Source organism: Sphaeramia orbicularis, chromosome 17 (assembly GCF_902148855.1).
Source record: "Sphaeramia orbicularis chromosome 17, fSphaOr1.1, whole genome shotgun sequence".
Taxonomy (NCBI): domain Eukaryota; kingdom Metazoa; phylum Chordata; class Actinopteri; order Kurtiformes; family Apogonidae; genus Sphaeramia; species Sphaeramia orbicularis.
In genome coordinates, this window is record NC_043973.1 from 46374953 (window position 1) to 46401469 (window position 26517).

The 26517-nt window shown below is 34.4% G+C and overlaps 1 protein-coding gene across 1 annotated transcript in view; it reads right to left on the reverse strand.

Annotated features, from left to right (window-relative positions):
- astn1 (astrotactin 1) overlaps positions 1–26517 on the reverse strand; it is a 982704-nt gene that overhangs the window by 2877 nt on the left and 953310 nt on the right.

Sequence of the window (26517 nt, forward strand, 5' to 3'; positions counted from 1 at the left end):
GCACTTCAACTAAAATTCAAGCACTTTCCAGACCTTGAAAACACAACATTGAAATTCAAGCATTTTTAAGGATTTCAAGCACCCGTCCGAACCCTGATTTATACGAGATAAAGATGTACCTTTAAATAAAACTGTTAACCATGTTCGACTTTACAGATATTTAAAAAGAAAAAAACAAAACAGGAACAACATAATACAGATTTTTCATTATCTCACGACGTCTGAATGTGTCAGAAAACCTAATAATGCTTTCATCCATAAAACCGTCTAAACACAAACATGTGTTTTCATACGTTCTATGATTTTTGGACGTTCCATCACAGGAAACAGTTGTTGTGCTGGAGGTTCACATGTGCTCTGCATCTCATTCACTAATTCAATAAACCAATCAGTACGCGCTCGGTTACACAGGAATATAAAGGCTATTTAATTGTGTATTTGTCTCATAATTGGATATCATCATTTTAGCCAGTGGCGCAGTGAAATGACGGGTGTTCTGACCTAATTCGCATGTTAACAGACTCACAGTGGATGATAAAATGCACTTTTAATAGGCACGACGTTAGCATGTACGTTAGCATTTAGACTTTACTTTCACAAACAGGTTCCTGTAAATATGTACCTTTAATAGCTAATAGTGGATATAAAGCTATTCATATTCCTCCTGAGTTGACCGGAACGTATTTCACTCAAAACCATGAATGTCAAAATCATAGTGGAGAAAAAGTTATAGAATTATGGGTAGTGGTCTTAACTTTAACCCTTTAACTACCACAGTTTCTCCGGTGCTACATTTTGTACTTTACAGCGTTCAAACTACTGTAACTACTGAACCGTTTGTGCTATCCACAAAATTCAAACAGCATCAGAAAGCTGAGATCCTGACCTTTCCGACGCTATACAACAACAGAAAGGGAATGTTTCAGACACTTCCACAAAGGCTAAAAAACACCTGGAAATAACAACAAATATGAAGCCATAACATGGATACTGATGTTCAAGAGCAAAAAACATGTTTGTGCAGATTTATTTATTTATTTTATTAATTTCAAATATGTAACAAGACAAAGTATTCTTACTTAGTCCTGAGAAATAAAACAGGTAGTAAGAAGTCATGGCTAAAAAAAACACACAAAAAAAACTTATACATGACTTCATTTGCACATTCAAAAAGTAGTGGGAGGAAGTATAACTTGGTGTAAAATAGTTGAAAGTTATGTCAAAAAAACAGTCTTAAAGTTCTGGTTTAATAAAGTTATGGTTTAATAAAGACTATTAAACGCTGGTTATTGAATGTACAACATATGGCTAATTTACAGGACTCAACAGCCAGACATTACTGAGAAAAGCCGCAAACTGTAGCTAAATGGTCACATTTTGTGGTAGATATTATTGAAATGTTGGAAAAAAAACAGTAAAGTATTTTTTTCTTTGCTTTTTTTGTATATTTATTTATTGTAATCTTTATTCTTCCCTCTAATCTGTCAAACATGGTATGCGCCTATTTTCCTTGGTTTTGACTTTAGTTCTTAATAAAATAATGGTCTGGGTTGTTTGCGTTTTTGTTGTGTTAGTGTTAAAACTTTAAATTAAAAAGTAAATCACAAAAAAATAGTTGAAAGTTTATTTCTGTTATCTTAAAAAGTTTCATTATGGACGTTTACAGTCGTTTCTGATTATAAAACATGAAATATGCTCAAAACTTCAAGTCCGTGTTTTTTTTTTTTTTTTACTAAAACACTGTTTTAAGCATTTATTGTTGATAATAGTGATAATTAATGGCCAGATGTTGAAAGTTAAGTTCTTCCTGAAAAAAAAAGGTGCCAAAGAATTGGTTAAAAAAAAAAAAAAGACATTTTCTGACACTTTTATTGCAAAGAAAACGTGAAGACACCTCGGTGGTCTGTTCTAATGGCAGTCTGAAAAGGGTTAGCAACTGATCTGTTAGACTGATCCTTCCCATTGAAATTTTTGTAACATGGGCTCCATCATGCATGTTGACCGTGATTGTAAAAGTAACACGGCAGACCTGTATGGGGGGGTGGGGTGGGGGGTATGTGACAAGTGATTTACGCTAATGCATCCATGTGCTCTTGCCACCCCCCAAGTTGAGAACCTCTACTCTAAATCAACAATATTGAATCAGTATCAGGTACTGACCAATATGTAAGGCCCCAGTATCGTATCAGAACTGAAAGTCGTATCGGTGTGTCCCTATTCAGAAGCAAATAAGTAAATAAACAAGTGGTTCCAAACATAACAAGCCCCGCCCCTCACATGTATTGTAGTTTATTTTGGCATTGATCCACCTGATGTCAGCATATCAGTTACCTCTATATATGTGCCAAGTTTGAAGTAAATTGAAACAAAATTGATGTTTTTATAAACATGTGAAATTTCACCAATTGTAAGTAAATGGGAGACAAAAAAAAGGTTTTAAAAAGTCGTAAAAAAAATGAAACTTTGACCTACTTTTCCCAAAATATAATCACATGTATTCTGGGTCACTGACAATCTATAAACCCAATTTGGTATGAATTCAACTGATGGTTTTGCTGTTACAGACATGTGTAATTTTGCCCATTATAAGTAAATGGGGGAAAAAAATAAAAGATTTTTAAAATTCATAAAAAATTTTTACTTTGACTTACTTTTCCCAAAATATAATGAGATCTATTCTGGGTCACTGGCAATCTATAAACCCAGTTTGGTATGAATGCAACCAATAGTTTTGCTGCTACAGACATTTGAAATGTTGCCCATTATAAATAAATGGGAAAAAAAAAAAAAAGATTTAAAAAATTCACAAAAAATGTGAACTTTGACCTACTATTCGCAAAATGTAATCTCATCTATTCTGGGTCACTGGTAATCTATAAACCCAATTTGGTATGAATTCAACCCACAGTTTTGCTGTTACAGACATGTGAAATTTTGCTCATTCTAAGTAAATGGGGAAAAAAAAATAAAAGATTTTAAAAATTCGTAAAAAATGTGAACTTTGACCTACTTTTCCCAAAATATAATCACATGTATTCTGGGTCACTGACAATCTATACACCCAATTTGGTATGAATTCAACGGATGGTTTTGCTGTTACAGACATGTGTAATTTTGCCCATTATAAGTAAATGGGGTGAAAAAATAAAAGATTTTAAAAATTCATAAAAAATTTTACTTTGACCTACTTTTCCCAAAATGTAATGAGATCTATTTTGGGTCACTGGCAATCTATAAACCCAGTTTTGTATGAATGCAACCAATAGTTTTGTTGCTACAGACATTTGAAATGTTGCCCATTATAAGTAAATGGGGAAAAAAAAAAAAAGATTTAAAAAATTCACAAAAAATGTGAACTTTGACCTGCTATTCGCAAAATGTAATCACATCTATTCTGGGTCACTGGTAATCTACAAACCCAATTTGGTATGAATTTAACCCACAGTTTTGCTGTTACAGACATGTAAAATTTTGCTCATTCTAAGTAAATGGGGAAAAAAAAAATAAAAGATTTTAAAAATTCGTAGAAAATGTGAACTTTGACCTACTTTTCACAAAATGTAATCACATGTATTCTGGGTCACTGGTAATCTACAAACCCAATTTGGTATGAATTCAACTGATGGTTTTGCTGCTACAGACATTTGAAATTTTGCCCATTATAAGTAAATGGGGAAAAAAAAAAAAGATTAAAAAAATTCACAAGAAATGTGAACTTTGACCTACTTTTCCCAAAATGTAATCACATGTATTCTGGGTCACTGGTAATCTATAAACCCAGTTTGGTATGAATTCAACCCACAGTTTTGCTGTTACAGACATGTGAAATTTGGCTCATTCTAAGTAAATGGGGAAAAAAAAAAAAAAAAGATTTAAAAAATTCACAAAAAAAGTGAACTTTGACCTACTATTCGCAAAATGTAATCACATCTATTCTGGGTCACTGGTAATCTATTAACCCAATTTGGTATGAATTCAACGGATGGTTTTGCTGTTACAGACATGTGTAATTTTGCCCATTATAAGTAAATGGGGTGAAAAAATTTAAGATTTTAAAAATTCATAAAAAATGTTACTTTGACCTACTTTTCCCAAAATGTAATGAGATCTATTTTGGGTCACTGGCAATCTATAAACCCAGTTTTGTATGAATGCAACCAATAGTTTTGTTGCTACAGACATTTGAAATGTTGCCCATTATAAGTAAATGGGGGAAAAAAAAAAAGATTTAAAAAATTCACAAAAAATGTGAACTTTGACCTGCTATTCGCAAATGTAATCACATCTATTCTGGGTCACTGGTAATCTACAAACCCAATTTGGTATGAATTTAACCCACAGTTTTGCTGTTACAGACATGTGAAATTTTGCTCATTCTAAGTAAATGGGGAAAAAAAAAATAAAAGATTTTAAAAATTCGTAGAAAATGTGAACTTTGACCTACTTCTCACAAAATGTAATCACATGTATTCTGGGTCACTGGTAATCTACAAACCCAATTTGGTATGAATTCAACTGATGGTTTTGCTGCTACAGACATTTGAAATTTTGCCCATTATAAGTAAATGGGGAAAAAAAAAAAAGATTAAAAAAATTCACAGGAAATGTGAACTTTGACCTACTTTTCCCAAAATGTAATCACATGTATTCTGGGTCACTGGTAATCTATAAACCCAATTTGGTATGAATTCAACCCACAGTTTTGCTGTTACAGACATGTGAAATTTGGCTCATTCTAAGTAAATGGGGGAAAGAAAAAAAAAAGATTTAAAAAATTCACAAAAAAAGTGAACTTTGACCTACTATTCGCAAAATGTAATCACATCTATTCTGGGTCACTGGTAATCTATTAACCCAATTTGGTATGAATTCAACTGATGGTTTTGCTGTTACAGACATGTGTAATTTTGCCCATTATAAGTAAATGGGGTGAAAAAATTTAAGATTTTAAAAATTCATAAAAAATTTTACTTTGACCTACTTTTCCCAAAATATAATGAGATCTATTCTGGGTCACTGACAATCTATAAACCCAGTTTGGTATGAATGCAACCAATAGTTTTGTTGCGACAGACATTTGAAATGTTGCCCATTATAAGTAAATGGGAAAAAAAAAAAAAAAAAGATTTAAAAAATTCACAAAAAATGGGAACTTTGACCTACTTTTCCCAAAATGTAATCACATCTATTCTGGGTCACTGGCAATCTATAAACCCAATTTGGTATGAATTCAACCAATAGTTTTGCTGCTAAAGTCTTACAATCATACAAAGAATCAAACAAACCAAACCAAAAACATTACCCATTGCCTCCCCCTTTTTTTTTTTTTTTTCGGGGGGGGGGGGGTAATAAACAACAGCAACCAACATCAGTTATCCAACAACAAATACAGACATAATTCCACATCACACTGCCATCTCTAAGTCTGATCGGAGGCTTCACTCTTTATAAGGTCTGAACCAAGTCCAGCGACCGCCTGATGCTTTTATCAGAAAGCTATAAAATATAACTTTTGCTCAAATCGCCCTTTTACGAGTTGCTTGAAACATTAATATCCCATCAAGCAGTTGGAGATGCAGCGAAGCGTGAAATATTCACTGCTAAGAGTCTGAGGGAGGACGCTGAAGCCCAGCAGCCCTCAGATCCATCAGCCTGTCCACAGCCCATCCATCACACTGCACTTGTGCTGTCCTTCCACCATCACACCACTGGATGGCACAACCTCAAACCCACCCGCCACCACCCGCCACCACCCGCCGCTTCCCGTCTGACGGCGCTCCAAGAGGCCAAGTGCACGGTTACCGACACATTCCCACTTTGACCCAAAGCACACAAGCTCTGGGTCGGAAACCATCGACCTTAACCCATAAAGACAGGCCGAGACTTTTGAGGCAGTTTATTTTCTCTATATTTAACCTTTTTTTTAAGTGAATTATCACCATTTAATGTAATATTTTCTTCTGTGTTTTGCTTTTTTTTTGGTGAAAATCTGATATTTTCCTATATTGACTGAAGGAGTTGAAGAAAAAGTGGCTGCGTGGACGTTCTTTAAGTCTATATTTAGCCTTTCTGAAGTGATTTATAACAATTAATTACATCATTATCCTCAGCATATATTTTTCATGATTTATTTTCTCTATATTTAACTTTTTTTAACTGAATTATCACCATTTAATGTAATATTATCTTCTGTGTTTTTCTTTTTTTTTTTGGTGAAAATCTTATATTTTCCTATAGTGACTGAAGAAACTGAAGAAAAAGTAGCTGCGTGGACGTTCTTTAAGTCTATATTTAACCTTTCTGAAGTGATTTATAACAATTAATTACATCATCATCTTCTGTATATCACAATTTTTCAGCGTAAATCATGTACTTTCCTATTTTTAACCCTATAGGCAGCAGAGTTACAAAAAAATAAATAAATAAATAAATTCAACTTTGATATCCAGATTTCAAAAAGCTGTAGTGGTAAGAGATAAATTCATATTGTGAATGATTTATCACCACTTATTGTGATATTATCCTGTGTATTTTGCTTTTTTTTTTTGGTGAAAATGTGATATTTTTTTTATATTGACTGAAGGAGCTGAAGAAAAATCTGTGGAATAATCTAAGACCTGAACTTCAATCAACATCTACTTTATCATTGTTTAAAAAACACCTGAAAAGGACTTTAATTCATAAAAAAAATGTAAGGCTGTATATCACTTGATTTGTATTTGATGATTTGTAATGTGGATTATATTTTTATGGTTTTTACTTTAGTATTTCAGTTAAATTGTAATTTTTAATTCTTTTTTGTGTATTGTTCATTTCGGGGGAGGTATTCATATAAGCCTTTTTTTGGCTTCTAACCTCTCCTGCACAATTTTGTTACTTGTTTGAATGTAGTTTTTTTTCCACTGCTGTTTTTATTATGTGCAAATAAATAAATAAAAAATAACTAAATAAAAAAGTAGCTATGCGGACGTTCTTTAAGTCTATATTTAACCTTTCTGAAGTGATTTATAACAATTAATTACATCATTATCCCTTGTATATCATATTTTTCAGCATAAATCATGTATTTTCCTATATTTAACCCTTTAGGCACCAGAGTTACAAAAAAAAAAAAGAAATTCAACTTTGATATCCAGATTTCAAAAAGCTGTAGTGGTAAGAGATAAATTCATATTGTGAATGATTTATCACCATTTATTGTGATATTATCCTGTGTATTTTGCTTTTTTTTTTTTTTTTTGGTGAAAATGTGATATTTTTTTATATTGACTGAAGGAGCTGAAGAAAAATCTGTGGAATAATCTAAGACCTGAACTTCAATCAACATCTACTTTATCATTGTTTAAAAAACACCTGAAAAGGACTTTAATTCATAAAAAAATGTAAGGCTGTATATCACTTGATTTGTATTTGATGATTTGTAATGTGGATTATATTGTTATGGTTTTTACTTTAGTATTTCAGTTAAATTGTAATTTTTAATTCTTTTTTGTGTATTGTTCATTTCGGGGGAGGTATTCATATAAGCCTTTTTTTGGCTTCTAACCTCTCCTGCACAATTTTGTTACTTGTTTGAATGTAGTTTTTTTTCCACTGCTGTTTTTATTATGTGCAAATAAATAAATAAAAAATAACTAAATAAAAAAGTAGCTATGCGGACGTTCTTTAAGTCTATATTTAACCTTTCTGAAGTGATTTATAGCAATTAATTACATCATTATCCTCAGCATATATTTTTCATGATTTATTTTCTCTATATTTAACTTTTTTTAACTGAATTATCACCATTTAATGTAATATTATCTTCTGTGTTTTTCTTTTTTTTTTGGTGAAAATCTGATATTTTCCTAGATTGACTGAAGAAACTGAAGAAAAAGTGGCTGCGTGGACGTTCTTTAAGTCTATATTTAACCTTTCTGAAGTGATTTATAACAATTAATTACATCATTATCCTTTGTATATCATATTTTTCAGCATAAATCATGTATTTTCCTATATTTAACCCTTTAGGCACCAGAGTTACAAAAAAAAAAAAAAAATTCAACTTTGATATCCAGATTTCAAAAAGCTGTAGTGGTAAGAGATAAATTCATATTGTGAATGATTTATCACCATTTATTGCGATAATATCCTCTGTATTTTGCTTTTTTTTGGGTGAAATTCTGACATTTTCCTATTTTCACTGAAGAAACTGAAGAAAAAGTGACTGCATGGATGTTCATTAAGTCTATTATACATCCTATATATTAAAAAAACCTTCTGAACTGTTGAACCCATAAAGACCCCAGTGTTACTTTTGTGTCAGTTCCTAAATTAATTTTCTTCTATATTTAACCTTCCTGAGGTGACTTATCACCATTTATTATATAATTATCTTCTGTATTTTGCATTTTTTCAGTGTAAATCATGTACTTTCCTATATTTAACCCTTTAGGTGCCAGAGTTTGGGTTTTTTTTAAATTAAATTTTGATATCCAGATTTCAAAAAGATGTAGTTGTAAAAAATAAATTCATACTATGAATGATTTATCACCATTTATTTGAATATTATCCTGTGAGTTTTGCTTTTTTTTCTTTTTTTTGGTAAAAATCTGGTATTTTCCTCCATTTAATTCACTGATCATGTAGATGTTCATAAGAGCTCAGATTAAAGTTGAGGGATATTATAATAAAAACAGAGAAAACTGAAGAAAAAGTGGCTGTGTGGATGTTCAAGTCTATTCTGGATCCTCTATATTAGACATAAGGTCCAGTGCTACTCTTGTGGCAGTTCCCAGATGAATATTTCTCAAAATCAAACTTTGTTAAGTAGTTTATCACCATTTATTATATTAATATTCTCTGGGTTTTTTTGTATTTTTCAGTGTAAATCATGTATTTTCCTGTATTTAATTTAGTCATCACGTAGATGTTCATGAAAAAAAAAACAACTGAGGAAACAGGTTTTACAGGTGAATTAATGTTGTAGAAGATGACGGTGTTTCCATGGTAACTACGAAGCCTCTGAATGTCCAAATGGGTCATATCTGATGACCATGAAAACCTGCATTTTAAACCCATTATTTACATGTATTGATAGGATAAGTGGATCAACCGGAATTAAACATTTTATATCAGTAGATGGTTTTGGTCGGTGGTGGATGTTTGAGGGTTATCTTTTGGTACTTAAATCACTTTGTAAAGGTGTATTAATCACCTTTTTTTTGCAATATTAGCCTCTATTTTTTTTTTCAGTTTTTCAGCTTAAATCATGTATTTTCTTATATTTAATCCACCTATCATGTAGATTTTCATAAAAGGTCTGAGTAAATTCTGAAGTTATTATAGCAAAACAGAGAAAAGTAGAAAAAGTGACTTTTAAAAAAATCAAAATTGAGATTTAAAAAAACAAGTGTATTACAACAAACTATGTGGGTTTTACTGGTGAATGAATGTTGTAGAATCTTATTTCAAGAAATCTTACCAATAGAATTTTCACTTGTTCCACTGGCAGATTTTTTTTTTTTTTTTCCTTGAATTAAGCAAAAAAAAAAAAAAAAAAAAAATCTTCAATTCACCCTTTCGTGCATACTGGTCACTACAGTGGACAGCTATTCTACAGCTGTTCTCTTGTATATTCATGGATTTTGTTGTTCTTTTCCTTGTGTGTTTTTTTTTTTTTTTTAACACATATCTTTATTAAAGGTTTTAAGACACTACATATCTTTTCTGACATGAATTGGTAAAATTATGTAGATCTCTCCTGAGCATAAACCCCCAGAATCACAAGCCCTCTCCATAGTTTTCACAATTCATCACTAAATTCATGTTTCTGTGCATTAAAAATTAAACATGTGGTGTCCAGCTGAGTGGACATTTTTGCAACTTAATGAAAAATAGGTTCATAAGAATTTTTTTCCCATTATTATTTTTTATGTATTTTTGAATTTTTAAAAAATTATTATTATTATTATTATTATTATTATTATTATTATTATTATTATTATTATTATTATTATTATTTTATTTTTATTATTATTTTATTTTTATTATTCATTTTTCAGAAGAATTTTTTCAATTGTATTGTTTTTTTCATGCCTAAAGAGGAATAAAAACTCAGGAAAAATTTTGGATTAAGGTTTTCACAATTTGTGCATGAAAGGGTTAAGCAAAAAAATCTACCAATGAAACAAGTGAAAATGATCTTGGTAAGATTTCTTAAAATAAGATTTTCCAGATCTATCATCTAAAAATAAGTTCTTACATCTCACTGAAAACTTCCTCTTCAGGTGATGATGTCTTCTTTTAAGTGTGATGAGATATTTGGACTAGAAATGAGAAAAATTTACTTTGTAAGATTTAGATTTTTTTCCAGTGTTTTTAGTTTTTTAAAAACTAAAAAAAACTATTTTAGTTTTTTAGTGTTTTTTTTTTTTTTCTTTTCTAAAAACTCTTGTAAAAATTTTGATGAGCTCAGAAAAACAAGCACAAATCAGGATTTTAAGGAGGTTAATTTAGACTGAGGGGGAGAATTTTAAATCTTACCAAGTGTATTTATTTCGTTTCTAGTCCAAATATCTCATCACACTTAAAAGAACACAGAATCACCTAAAGAGGAACTTTTCAGTGAGATATAACAACTGATTTTTAGACAATAGATCTGGAAAATCTTTTTTCAAGAAATCATAGAGATAATTTTCATTTGTAACATTGGCAGATTTTTTTTTTTTTTTTGGCTTGAATTAAGCAAAAAATATTGAATTAAGCAAAAAAAAAAAAAAAAAAAATCTACCAATGGAACAAGCGAAAACAATCTCTGTAAGATTTCTTAAAATAAGATTTTCCAGATCTATTGTCTAAAAATCAGTTCTTACATCTCACTGAAAACTTCCTCTTCAGGTGATTATGTCGTCTTAAGTGTGATGAGATATTTGGACTAGAAATGAAAAAAACACACTTCATAAGATTTTTTATTTTTTGCAGTGTATTTGGGTCTTTAAGGGTTAAACAGTGGAAAAATGAATGACTGAATAAATGAACGTCTATGGTAAATAAAAGAGCTGCTCCCATGGAGGCAAACAGCCTAATGGATGAGTGTAATGCCGCCTAAAGGTAGAACCGAGACTGTTCTGTTTCGACGAAAACGCTGGAGTCTGACTGCACGCCAGCCGGGCCCAGCTGAAAAATCATCTCCATTAGTAACATGATGAACAGAGTTGGCATAAATAGATCTCATAGGGACAATGACGGCAATAAATAACCATTCAGCCTGATGTAGCCTGTTTGGCCCTCGCAGTGAAACTCTGTCAAGTGTTTGTCTAAAGTCGAAAAAATGGCAGCGGGGGAAGATTTCATTCATTCCACACACAGTTTCTTGTCGTTCTTGGGCCAAACCGGTCCTCCTACAGAAAGAGTGACCCGCTTCTGCCAAGCCACAAGTCTGCTGGACCGGCCCGAGTCACCAGAGCCACAGTACTGATGAGCTGATGACACATCCGAGCACCCAGGCTACGCACCCGTTAAATGAAACTAATGACCGTATACGGGCACGACCGACAAAGAGCGTTTGTCCACTTTGGATTTTCACAGCCCAGTTTTTCTTCGAGTTCCAGAAAATGACATCAGAGCGCACCTGCAACCATTAGCTTTGACTCCCGGAGGTATCGGTTTAATTTGGTTTTGGATGTAAAAATGTGCAGGTGAAAAGGAAAAAAAAAAAAAAAAAAAAAAAACACAGTGAATTCAGCATTTTTTCAACTCATAAACCACTCACCTGTTTGTCACGAAGGAGGCGCTAATGACGGCTATCGAGCAAATGATGGAAACGAAAATATGAAGACGGGACATGACGGTGGGGAAGGAAACGATGGAGGTGGTGAAGGTCCACTGGTGATGAACACAAAGACAAATGGTAACAGACACCGAACATCAGCAAATGAACGCTGAAAAATGATCAAATGTAGCAGGTGAAAACACAGAGAAAAAAAAAAAAAAAAAAAAAAAAAAAAAAAATAGGACCAATGGCCCTGTACAGGGTCAGTCAGAAAAAACGCTCTTTTCATTTAAAGAAATTGTACCACTGAAATGGAAATGCTTATTTTTCTTTTGATTATACAGTCATATTGATGTGGTCATTGAGCATGTCTGGTGATTGAATCATTGATTTATGGCATAGCATAACAGAGGGAATGTCCATTGTTTATTATGCACCGAAATATCTGCCAACACAGTTTATGCCACCGTGAATGAAATTGAAATTGTCAACCATCACAGCATGTTTACTCGCCATCAAAATGTTTTGTCTCAACGAAGTCGTCCGGCACGACCTTCAACCTGGCTACCAGTCAGATTGATGCAAATCTGTGCTTGTTGTCGCATCTCTAACACAGCTCTTCTCGCCATTCGTGTTCGTCGTAGGGCTTGGATTTCAGCCGTGATGCGATTTCGGAGTTCCTGAAGAGTTTGTGGAACAGTCTGATACACACGGTTTTTAAGATACCCCCACAAGGTCTTGGAACTGCCGGATGGTTTCTTGGACGCTACCGGTTTCGCAGAATTTTGTCACCATGAAAGCTCTCTGCACATCCGTAAACTGTGGTCTTGCCATGATGAAAACTCCCTGGGCACTGTCATGTAGGCCTATGTCCTGAGTGTGAAAGCAAAGCCCCGACTCCTGTAATTGTTGTCAATTTCAAGTTTGTTCACTGTGGCATACATTGTGTTGGCAGGTATTTCAGTGCCCAATAAACAATGGACCTTCTCCCTCTTATGCAATGCAATAAATCTATGACTACATCACCAGACATGCTCAATAACCACATCAATACGACTGTATGGTCAAAAGGAAAATCAGTGTTTCCGTTTTAGCGGTACAATTTCTTTAAATGGAAAGAGCGTTTTTTCTGACTCACCCTGTAGCTTACCGGCCAAATTAAAAGCTTTGGGAAATGTATCCAGATGTCATTTATTATCACCCAGTTCTGTGTATTTATTATATTACAGAAATAACCCATGTTTTGGTCATATTCCAATCAGATCTGTAAAAAAATTCAAATTCCAACTTGATATCATTGATACTGATTTATTGGATCAATCCTCTTCCTATCTGTTATAATAGGAAAATTTTTCAAAGTCGCACCAAATCCAGAATCAGATCCGGATCGAAATAATTTCAATACCTTGTGTTGACATCATCATACAGAAGCTGTATACCAAGTTTGAAGTCAATCAGAACTGGAGTTTGGGAGAAAAAGATGATTGAAATTTTTTCCCCATAAGAGCCCATGTTAAATTTTCCGTAAGTTCCCGGATCCAGAAGAAGATCCTGATCCGCATGTGGACATTATGTTTTGGTCATCTCCCTATCAGGGCTGGACTGTAGAAATTTACACTGGACATCATTTATATTTACTGAGTTATGGCATCCATCCACTTCCTATCTCTTATAATGGTCGGCTGGTAAACTAAAAAAAAAAAAAATTATCATCAAAAGGCTTTTAAAATTTTCTGCAAATGTTCGATTTCTGGAGGACGTCGAGTATCTACAGAAAAGTCTAGTTCTGATTTGACTTTAGAGCTTTTCGATTCTTTTTTGGTTTTTGTTGAATTTGAATCCAAGGTTTAGATTCCACAGGATCACAAACATATTTACAGATAATATGGACTGGACATGTACGAGTATTTATTTTATTTGTTTTTAGAGGAATGACTTACATGCACACTAATACTCTGATCATTTTCCGATTTCTGGAGTTATCAGATTATTAGTGATCATGTAAACAGTGTAATCTGATAATTTAATCAGATAACAGCAGTAATCTGATTACTTGTAATCAGATTAACACGTGTAGATTTATCCTCAGTACTCCGATGTCTTCATGCACATATACAGAAGGGTCAGCCCTATGTTCCCTCGGTACCTATGCAGGGTAAGGGTTAGGCACTGGGAACATAGGTACAGGGGAACATACAGATATAAGGGAACATGGGTACCAGAGAATATAGGGACCTGGGAACGTAGGTACTGCAGAACATATAGATATAAATGAACATACTGCAGAACATATAGATATAAGGGAACATAGGTACTGCAGAACATATAGATATAAGGGAAGGTACTGCAGAACATATAGATATAAGGGAACATACTGCAGAACATATAGATATAAGGGAACATTGGTACTGGAGAACATATAGATAAAAGGGAACATTGGTACTGCAGAACATATAGATATAAATGAACATACTGCAGAACATATAGATATAAGGGAACATACTGCAGAACATATAGACATAAATGAACATAGGTACAGGGGAACATACAGATATAAGGGAACATGGGTACCAGAGAATATAGGGACCTGGGAACGTAGGTACTGCAGAACATATAGATATAAATGAACATACTGCAGAACATATAGATATAAGGGAACATAGGTACTGCAGAACATATAGATATAAGGGAACATACTGCAGAACATATAGATATAAGGGAACATAGGTACTGGAGAACATATAGATATAAGGGAACATAGGTACTGCAGAACATATAGATATAAGGGAAGGTACTGCAGAACATAAAGATATAAGGGAACATACTGCAGAACATATAGATATAAGGGAACATAGGTACTGGAGAACATATAGATAAAAGGGAACATTGGTACTGCAGAACATATAGATATAAATGAACATACTGCAGAACATATAGATATAAGGGAACATACTGCAGAACATATAGACATAAATGAACATAGGTACAGGGGAACATACAGATATAAGGGAACATGGGTACCAGAGAATATAGGGACCTGGGAACGTAGGTACTGCAGAACATATAGATATAAATGAACATACTGCAGAACATATAGATATAAGGGAACATAGGTACTGCAGAACATATAGATATAAGGGAACATACTGCAGAACATATAGATATAAGGGAACATAGGTACTGGAGAACATATAGATATAAGGGAACATAGGTACTGCAGAACATATAGATATAAGGGAAGGTACTGCAGAACATATAGATATAAGGGAACATACTGCAGAACATATAGATATAAGGGAACATAGGTACTGGAGAACATATAGATATAAGGGAACATAGGTACTGCAGAACATATAGATATAAGGGAAGGTACTGCAGAACATATAGATATAAGGGAACATACTGCAGAACATATAGATATAAGGGAACATAGGTACTGGAGAACATATAGATAAAAGGGAACATTGGTACTGGAGAACATATAGATAAAAGGGAACATTGGTACTGGAGAACATATAGATAAAAGGGAACATTGGTACTGCAGAACATATAGATATAAGGGAACATAGGTGCTGCAGAACATATAGATATAAGGGAACATAGGTACTGCAGAACATATAGATATAAGGGAACATAGGTACTGCAGAACATATAGATATAAGGGAACATAGGTACTGCAGAACATATAGATATAAGGGAACATAGGTACTGGAGAACATATAGATAAAAGGGAACATTGGTACTGGAGAACATATAGATAAAAGGGAACATTGGTACTGCAGAACATATAGATATAAGGGAACATAGGTGCTGCAGAACATATAGATATAAGGGAACATAGGTACTGCAGAACATATAGATATAAGGGAACATAGGTGCTGCAGAACATATAGATATAAGGGAACATAGGTACTGCAGAACATATAGATATAAGGGAACATACATACTGGAGAACATAGCTACCAGGGAACATAAGTACTATGGAACATAGGTACGGGGGAACATACAGATACCAGGGAACATAGGTACTGCAGAACATATAGATATAAGGGAACATGGGTACTGGGGACAATAGACACTGGGGGATATAGGTATCGGAAACACAGATACTAGGGAACAAATGGGTGTCAGGGAACATAGGTATCGGGGAACATGTAGATACCAAGGAACATAGGTACGCTCATGTATAAATGTTAATTGGATTTATTTCCTTCTTTTACGTCTGTGCATGTGTAAAAACTATTAAAATCATAGAGAACAGAAGTTACTTAGTCAAATGTGAGCGGAGGACGATAACAGGAAGTTTGAGTCTACCGTCACTACGTACGTACGAACTCCGAAAGAAATCCGATAAAGGACTGGAGCGTCTGAACCAGGGTTTACGATAACTGCATTCCTTAAGTGCATGTAAAGGCGTCAGATCTAATTATTCTAACTATCAGGTTACTCCCAGTTATAGTATTTTTAAGGTCATGTAAACAGGTTCAGTGACAATGATGTACAAGTTTGTAACTGAGGTCAGATGTAGATGAAGTGTAACATAAAACCTGAAAATACTTTGTCCATAATGTAAAAGAGAAAAAAAAAAAGAAAAGAAAGAAAAGCAGAGTATAGGTGTTACCAGTGTCCTGAGCCTGGGTTCAAATGTAAACGTTGCATAAACTGAGTCCATCGGTGGAGCAGCTGTGGTTCTAACACCCATTTTAAAGTGCTCTGCAGGATACAATGTATTTATTTAACATTTATTTGTATAGGCTCATGTATGCAGGATGAATGAGGACGCTGCTACGCCTTTACATTACAAATTTAAACCAGGATGAACTGAGGACACGTTCAGAGGTGGTCTGGAATACATATTTCCACATTCTCTCTGCAGCCTAAACACAAAAAACATCCTGGGATGGATACCAGTCATGTGTATAAGTGAAACATCATATTAAAGTTGTGTTAATGTTTCCAAGACGTCCCGTAATCGACATACAGGATGTTCCGCCTGTTTCATATGTACAGACCAGCACCTGAAATGACCCTCCAATGGGTTTTTTTTCCTTCTTAAGGAAACATAATATCCACAGTTAATCCTGTACAAACACAAACGTGTTCTAAGTGCTTAACCCTTTATCAAGTGAAGTGACTATTTTTGGTCATTTCCACATGCATTACAAAACAATGACAGTTACAACAACAAGGCTAGACGTTCATTTTGTCTTCTGTTTATGTAAATATAGTTTTTTCTTTTGTTCAGACAAGGAATAGTTTTTAGTTTTTAGATGTTACCTGCTTGACAGTTTCGACTGTGACTCCAGTCTTCCTCAGAAGCGTCATCCGACGTGTTGCTGACGTGTCATTTATCAACTGGTCGGCTCGACGGACCAATCGGAGCCCGTCGAGCCAAAACAAAACAAACAAAAGATTTCATAACCATACCATACGTCCGGGGGATAACAGAACCAATACAGAGGGTCATGAAAAAACATCACATCAACACTGTCATCAAACCACACACGAAACTCCGCCAACTACTCGTACACCCCAAGGACAAAATAGCACCGGAACAGAAATGTAATGTCATACGAGATACCGTGCAAATCATGCAACAAAACATACATCGGGGAAACGGGACGATCATTCAACACAAGGAAAAAAGAACACCAAAAAGAATGCGAAAAGGAGACAGTGGGGAGATTCACACGGACTCAGAAGGAAGAAGCAGAACAGGAGAACTTAAAATCGACCATCACGGACCACTGCAGGAGACAATCATATCATGGACTGGGACACGGGCACAATCATAACATCCGAAACGAACAAATTCAAGCGTTGGATCAAGGAGGCAATAGAGATCAGGAAGTGGGCGAGTGACACCATCAGCCGGGACGAGGGGGCGTACACCCTCTGTCACACCTGGGATTCCCTCCTCCAGAAACCACCCAAGGCGGAGGAGGCACGGTCGGCTCGACGGACCACCAGCTGATAAATGACACGTCAGCAACACGTCGGATGACGCTTCTGAGGAAGACTGGAGTCAGTCGAAACTGTCAAGAAGGTAACATCTAAAAACTAAAAACTATTCCTTGTCTGAACGAAAGAAAAAACTATAGTTACAACAACAGTTCCTTTCACCTTATATGTGTTTTTCTTGTATTTTTTATATATACTTCTTGGATTATTTATTTATTTTTTGCCACCTATGGGTAAGGAACCAAATATGGTTACTTCATTAACTTTGATTTTCTACATGACAATAAAAACTTCGAACAAATTCACAAAAGTAATAAAGTTTTGTTATGTCCTCCAATAGCACACTAAGGCTGAAGTGTTGAATTTCAGAGTGAACTCTAAAGGGTTAGGATTAAATCCTCACTAAAGTCAGAGTTTCAATAAAACACGTAAAATGGTCAATTTATCCATATTTAAGGCGCCAACTCCGGCAGGAACAGACAAAAAACATTCCACCTTAAAAGCCTTCAAACACAGCTGTAAATGACATTCACTCTAGAAACAATACAAAGTGAGTTGGTGAAAAATGTGACACTACAGATGAGTTTTTTTCCTTCCTTCCTTCTATCTTTCTTTCTTTACTTCCCTCCTCCTGTATTTGGTTTTCCTCAGGATATTTATGATCTGGTGTGTATGATATTATTATTCGAAACAAAGGTGTGTTTCTTCAAATACCTGGCTACACGCATTTCATGGCCTCTTTCTTTTTTTTTTTCCATTGAGCTGATGTACAAAGTGAATTTCCCCTTGTGGATCAATATATAACGCAAAATGTCCAAGGCTGTTGCGATTCTTTATAAAACTCGCAACTTGTTAAGCAAAAAATGTTTGCATATGTTGTATTGTTCACTTGTAATGCCATATATGTCATACTGTGTGGAAATATGGGGCAATGTGTATAAAACTAATTTAGACCCGATAATTAAACTCCAAAAAAAAGCTATTAGAGTCATAAACAAAGCTGGTTATCTCCAATCAAGTAATCCACTTTTTGTAGAATCTGGTTTACTAAAATTTTTTGATATTGTATATTTAAAAACAATGGAATTTATGTTTCGCGTTAAAAGTAAAAACCTTCCTTTTTGTATTCAGAAAATTTTTAAGTTAAGAGAAGGACATTATAATTTAAGAGGGATGTTTGTGTTTGAAAAAGGTAAAGTAAGAACAAACGTTAAATATCACAGTGTTTCAGTTATTGGTGTCAAGCTATGGAACGAACTGAAGGATGAAGTGAAATTGTGGAGCTCACTGTTGAGTTTCAAAAAGACTTTAATTTGTCAAATTTTGAAGGGCTATGAAAGTAATATGATTACAAAATGATTTATAACACTGAATGTAGTATAATTTGTGTTTAAGTATTTACCTGCTGCAACTACAGGTGCAGACGTGAATTAAGGATGTGAATAGGAGAAGCAGAAATAAGCCTCTGGCTTCAGCTTCTGCCTTTTTCAGTTACAAAATGTGTTAATTTTATGTTTGCTTGTTTTTTAATATGTATGTGTTTTGTTTTGTTGTTGTTGTTTTTTTTTTTAAAAATATGTATATGTTTTGTATTTTGTATTTAACTGAAATAAACATTCATTCATTCATTCATATATTTCATGTGTCTGTAAATCTATGTTAATACAACAGTCATACATACAAGCTGTACAAAAATAGATTAACCCATAAAGGCCCAGTGCTGCTTTCGTGTCAGTTCCCAAATGAATTTTTCTCTCTCTTTAACCTTTTATGAGTGATTTATCACTATTTATTATAATATTATCTTCTGCATTTTGCATTTTTCACTGTAAACGATGTATTTTCCTAAACTGAATTTATATCTTCATGAAAACTCAGAGTAAATTCAAAGGTTATTATGTCAAAACAGAAAAAACTGAAGAAAAACTGTCATTTTCAACAAAATATATCATTAACTGAACATGAACCAAGTGTCTCCATCCACTGTCATTTATCAGCGGCGTTTCCACGGCAACTGTGGAGCCTCTGAACATCCTAATGGGTCATATCTGATGACCATGAAAAGATGACAAACTGTATTTTACACCAATTATTTGCATGAATTGATAGAATTAATGGATCAACAGGTATTAACCCTTGCATGCATAGTGGTCACTCCAGTGGACATTTACTCTACAGCTGTTCTCTTGTACATTCATGGGTTTTGTTGTCTTAGTTCCATATCAACCAACACATTAGACACTTATGCATCATCTCATAAACTGCAATTCACACCATTACTGTAACTTTGCTGTTTTTGATTGGTTCTTGAGTGGAAATCAATTGTTAATATTTATTTTTTGCATATTATCTCCATGAAGTGAGTAATAACTAGTATTAGAATATGTTAAAATGTGAGAAAACATCTGATTAGCTGCATTAAACATGGTTTCATGTCACTGTTTTCATATCACTTCATGATATTGGGTTTTAAATACATGTTTCTTTGCTTCAAGAATAAAATTCATGGTGTAGCTGAGTGGACATTTTTGTAACTCCATGAAAAACAGGTTGATTTAAAAAAAAAAAAAAAATCAATCACATTGTTTTTTTTCGTGCCTAAAGAGGAATAAAAACACTCAGGAAAAAAAATCTTGATTAAGGTTCCCATAATTCATGCATGAAAGGGTTAAACAGTTTAGATCAGTAGATGCTTTTCGTCACCAGTGGATGTTTGGGTCTTTAGAGGTTAACTCAACAACACTATGAGCAGATCTGTGTTTAAGTTTATTACAATATAAGCAAAATACAATACAAGAGGCAGTAGATCTTTTATCACTACTCTTAAAAATTTGCTTATTCCCAGTCTTCGTTCTCTTTAAAGCCTCTGTTGTTCACATATTGTCCTTTTCTTACATTCTGAGAACAGTGAACATGTGTACATGTTAATCTGATTTAGTTCATTCTTTTACGTCTGCGCATTTGTGTAAAAACAGTTAAATCATAGAGGACAGAAGTTACGTAGTCAAGCTTGAGCGGAGGACGATAACAGGAAGTTTGAGTCTACCGTCACTACGTATTTACAAACTCTGAAAGAAATTCGATAAAGAACTGGAGCGTCTAAACCAGGGTTTACGATTATCGCGTTTCTTAAGTGCATGTAAAGGAATCAGATCTGATTATTCTAATTATCAGATTACTCCCAGTTACCAGATTTTTAAGGTCATGTCAAAAGCTTCAGGTTCAGTAGATCTTTTATCGCTACTCTTAAAAATCTGCTTGTTCCCAGTCTTTGTTCTCTTTAAAGTTTCTATTCACATATTGTCCTTTTCTTACATTCTGAGAACAGTGAACATGTGTACGCTCCTGTGTACATGTTAATCTGATTTAGTTCATTCTATTACATCTGCACATTTGTGTAAAAACAGTTAAATCATAGGGAACAGAAATTACGCAGTCAAACGTGTGCAGAGGATGATAACAAGAAGTTTGAGACTACCATCACTACTTATGTACGAACTCAGAGAGAAATTCGATAAAGAACTGGAGCGTCTAAACCAGGGTTTACGATTATCGCGTTTCTTAAGTGCATGTAAAGGCGTCATATCTGATTATTCTAATTATCAGATTACTCCCAGTTATCAGATTTTTAAGGTCGTGTCAACAGGTTCAGGTTCAGTAGGTCTTTTATCGCTACTCTTAAAAATCTGCTTGTTCCCAGTCTTTGTTCTCTTTAAAGTTTCTATTGTTCACATATTGTCCTTTTCTTAAACTGAGAACAGCGAACATGGGTACGCTCCTGTGTACATGTTAATCTAATTTAGTTCATTCTATTACATCTGCACATTTGTGTAAAAACAGTTAAATCATAGAGGACAGAAGTTACACAGTCAAACGTGTGCGGAGGACGATTACAGGAAGTTTGAGTCTACTATTACTACTTATGTACGAACTCCGAAAGAAATTCGATAAAGGACTGGAGCGTCGAAACCAGGGTTTACGATTATCGCATTTCTTAAGTGCATGTAAAGGTGTCATATCTGATTATTCTAATTATCAGATTACTCCCAGTTATCTGATTTTTAAGGTCATGTAAACAGGTTCAGTAGATCTTTTATCGCTACTCTTAAAAATCTGCTTGTTCCCAGTCTTCGTTCTCTTTAAAGTTTCTGTTGTTCACATATTGTCCTTTTCTTAAACTCTGAGAACAGCGAACATGGGTACGCTCCTGTGTACATGTTAATCTGATTTAGTTCATTCTTTTACATCTGCACATTTGTGTAAAAACAGTTAAATCATAGAGAACAGAAGTTACGCAGTCAAACGTGTGCGAAGGACGATAACAGGCAGTTTGAGTCTACTATTACTACTTATGTATGAACTACGAAAGAAATTCGATAAAGAACTGGAGCGTCGAAACCAGGGTTTATGATTATCGCGTTTCTTAAGTGCATGTAAAGGCGTCATATCTGATTATTCTAATTATCAGATTACTCCCAGTTATCAGATTTTTAAGGTCGTGTCAACAGGTTCAGGTTCAGTAGATCTTTTATCGCTACTCTTAAAAATCTGCTTGTTCCCAGTCTTCGTTCTCTTTAAAGCCTCTATTGTTCACATATTGTCCTTTTCTTAAACTCTGAGAACAGAATTTTTGCTGCACTGGCAACAAAGTCTCCCAGTAATGAGTGACAGCACTAATAAGTGTCAGTATTATGACATGAGGAGCGAATGCACGCATAGAAACTGACAACGCCATAGTGTGCATGTGAACACAAACGCATACTTGAACATGGTCAACCGCACTAATAACACTAAAACACAAAAACACACACGCTAAATCAGGTTAGAGCTGGTATGATACAGTCTGGATTGATTTGCAATGTGGACCAGATCTAGATCATGGTTTCGAGCGGCAAATTGGAGGAAGTTCCAGTCTCTGCGGCAAACTTAATATCCTCTTGTCAGACACTCACTGAAGTATTGACCCACAAGCTGTTTGTACATGTTTGATGTTGTTCATAAACTGTGCTGCTTAAACGGTTCTTGGGTGTTTTTTTAAGTTAAAGTTGGCGCTGGCTGGCTGTGCCGCTGCAATAATAAAGACACTCTGTGGCCTGGGAATTCTTCTGCAGTATTTCGTCTCCAGTCTTAAACTAAATCCAAATCAAGGTCTGTTCCGTAAACATATAGCACATCTCCATATTTCTGCTGAGTGTTCATGTTATTTCTGGAAAATGGATATATTCTGTACACCACAACGGGCCACAGCTTCTTTCAGACAGCTTGAGTCAAACATAGTTCTGTGTTGTAGTTGGCATTCTTCACCAATTTGCAAAGCATTTAAGTTATAGAACAGGGGTGTCAAAGTCATTGTAGTTCAGGGGCTGCATTCGGCCCAGTTTGACCTGCAGTGGGTCGGACCGGTCAAATAATAGCATAATAGTCTATAAGTTAAGGATGCACCAATACCAGTACCAGTATCAGGTATCGGGTCTGATACACAGCGTGTGTACTTTTTACTCATACTTGTAAAAGTACTCCAATACTACTGCACCGATACCACTTACGGCAGCATAACATTCGCAGTTAAGTGCAGCAGGTGGTATTTGTCCGGTATGGTTAATTCAGAGCAGCGCCCCCTGGTGGACTGATGGAGAAACACTCATTCCAACACATTAACATTTGTCAGTAGCAGCACATTGTTTCAGTCAGACTAATGACAACGACAATAAAGCACATTTACAAAGAACTGAGAACTGTAATAGTATTATTAAGTACTCATATTGTTACTCGGTATCAGAGTGTACTCAAATGTAAGTGCATGTACTTGTACACGGTCTGGAAAAAAAAGTAGTATCGGCACATCCCTAGTGTAAATAATGACAAATTCTAAAACTTTGCTTTAGTGCAAAAAAAGTCAAATTTAATTATGAAAATGTACATTTACAAATTATACCGTGAATAACCAAAAAGCCTGAAGTTTCTTATGAAAAACAAGTGCAATTTTAACAATATTATGCCTCAACTTATCATTTATACATGTGCATTACAACTTACAGATCACAGTGGACATACAAAACATTTATTAAGATAAGATGCATATTGACTTATTAGGCATCACAAAACTCCTTTAAAAATCCATATTTTACATTTACTAAGCCTTTAATTGACAATTTTTCACTCCATTTCCTAGTTGCTGCTTATTGATGCAAAGAGATAAAGCTTCAAATCATTAATTATTCCTTTAACCCTATAACGCTGAATGTATCATATTTGATCCATGAGTTTTGAAGCCCTCTACATGATCAGTGTAACATTTTTTTCCTTGAAAAACCTGATGTATACAATTAGATACATGCAATACACAGATAATCCACCAGGGGGAGGAGTTCATTCGCCAGAGGCCTTTCCAGTGACACTACATAACTGTCATTAATGAGGAAGGAGGAAGAACTGTGACAATTTTGATTTTTTTTTTTTTTTACCAGTTTGATAGACATGTTTGTGTTAAATTATGTTTTTGTTTGTTCAAAAATAATAATACTTGAGCATTGAGACCTGATGTATCAAATATGATACAAAATTGAAACTCATACAGGGTGGGGAAGCAAAATTTACAATGAACATTTAGTTGTTTTTCTCAGCAGGCACTACGTGAATTGTTTTGAACCCAAACATATATTGATGTCATAATCATACCTAACACTATTATCCATACCTTTTCAGAAACTTTTGCCCATATGAGTAATCAGGAAAGCAAACGTCAAAGAGTGTGTGATTTGCTGAATGCACTCGTCACACCAAAGGAGATTTCAAAAATAGTTGGAGTGTCCATAAAGACTGTTTATAATGGAAAGAAGAGAATGACTATGAGCAAAACTATTACAAGAAAGTCTGGAAGATACTATCAAAGAAGAATGGGAGAAGTTGTCACCCCAATATTTGAGGAACACTTGCGCAAGTTTCAGGAAGTGTGTGAAGGCAGTTATTGAGAAAGAAGGAGGACACATAGAATAAAAACATTTTCTATGATGTACATTTTCTTGTGGCAAATAAATTCTCATGACTTTCAATAAACTAATTGGTCATACACTGTCTTTCAATCCCTGCCTCAAAATATTGTAAATTTTGCTTCCCCACCCTGTACATGGAAATTGATATTTTTAGTTAGTTTTTTTGGTTGTTCAGAAGGACCAAAAAAGGCTCCGGTTTCAAAGAAATTGAATTTTCTGTCAGTGATTTAATGGTTCAGGGTTTACAGGGTTAATGAGCTTTATATAAACATTCTCCCTAAATAGCTCACATATAATCTATCTTTTTAATTGTTACCACATTTTATTATGTCTGTCATTCTAATTACAAGATGAGATAAACATTAAAACTACAAGAAATGCAAGTTGTTTAGTATATGTAGTATATTTGTATGTTTTGTATCTGAAGAAAAGTGAGCACAAAGTTTGGGATTTAGAACCATTTGACAATAGATTCATGGTATTAATGTTTTATAGAGTATTTATCATACCTGTCAATACTGTAAGGTAAGCTAAGCTACGCTAAACTAAGGTAAGATAAGCTAAGAAAAGATACTTTATTGATCCCTCAAGGGGGAAATTAACCCTTTCATGCACTGTCCACTTCAGTGGACAGTTCTTCTCCAGCTGTTCTCTTGTATATTAATGGGTTTTGTTGTTTTAGTTCCATATCAGCCAACACAGTGGACACTTATGCACCATCTCATACACTGTAATTCAAATCATTACTGTAACTTTACTGTTCTTGATTAACCTGATCTGCGTTAACATGTTTAAGTGTAAATCAATTGTTATTTGTTAGACAAGAAAGGGTTTTTTTTGCATATTATCTCCATGAAGTGAGTAATTGCTAGCATTAGAATATGTTAAAATGTGAGAAGACATCAGATTAGCAGCATTAAAAATGTTTTTATTTCATTGTTTTCATATCACTTTCTGATATTGGGTTTTAAACACATGTTTCTTTACTTCAAAAATTAAATGCATGGATATTTTTGTAACTCCATAGAAAAAAAAACTGGATCGCATTGTGTTTTTTCATGGCTAAACACTGAAGAAAAAAATCTTGACTAAGGTTCTCATAAATCGTGCATGAAAGGGTTAAAATGTACAGCAGCACAAGACAATATACATCAAAAACAATAGAAAATAAAAAAATAAAAAAATAAATAAAAAGTATAAAAATGTAATTAATGAGCATAAATAATACTGATAAAAGTTTGGAACCTTTGTTAATATGTCCTGTGTAATTTTTGCTCACTCCTAGGCCCAGATTGGAACCTTCGATGGGCTGGTTTTGGCCCAGGGGCCTTATGTTTGAGCCCCTGTTACAGAGATACATGTCCAGTACCATCCTCCTGACTGTAACAGTGACACTGTAGAGGTTATGACAGAGGCTTTGGCATGTTTTTCAGAGGTATATATGTCAGCTCAGCAGGACAACATCCCCTGTGCAGATGCATGTCGACAGGAACTTAACGGCAGCTTTAACGGTCGGTTGTGTTTCCCCGTCTGGAAACTGCGAACAAAGACATCCTGACGTTAATGATGTCAGTCTCCTCCGTCAGAAGCCTTGTTTTGGAGCTGGTATCCTGGTGCCATACCGTCCTTCATATCATTTTTCTCAAACCTCTTTATGTTCCCAGTGTTCTGCCACAGATTTCAGTGGTTAGAAGGAAATCTGGATATTTATTTCCTTTATGTGAGGAAAAAAAATAAAAAGACGGTTTGTTATGCTTTCATTTTTAAGGAAAGCAGAGGAGCGTTTCACAGGTTCCAAATAGCAACAGTTGT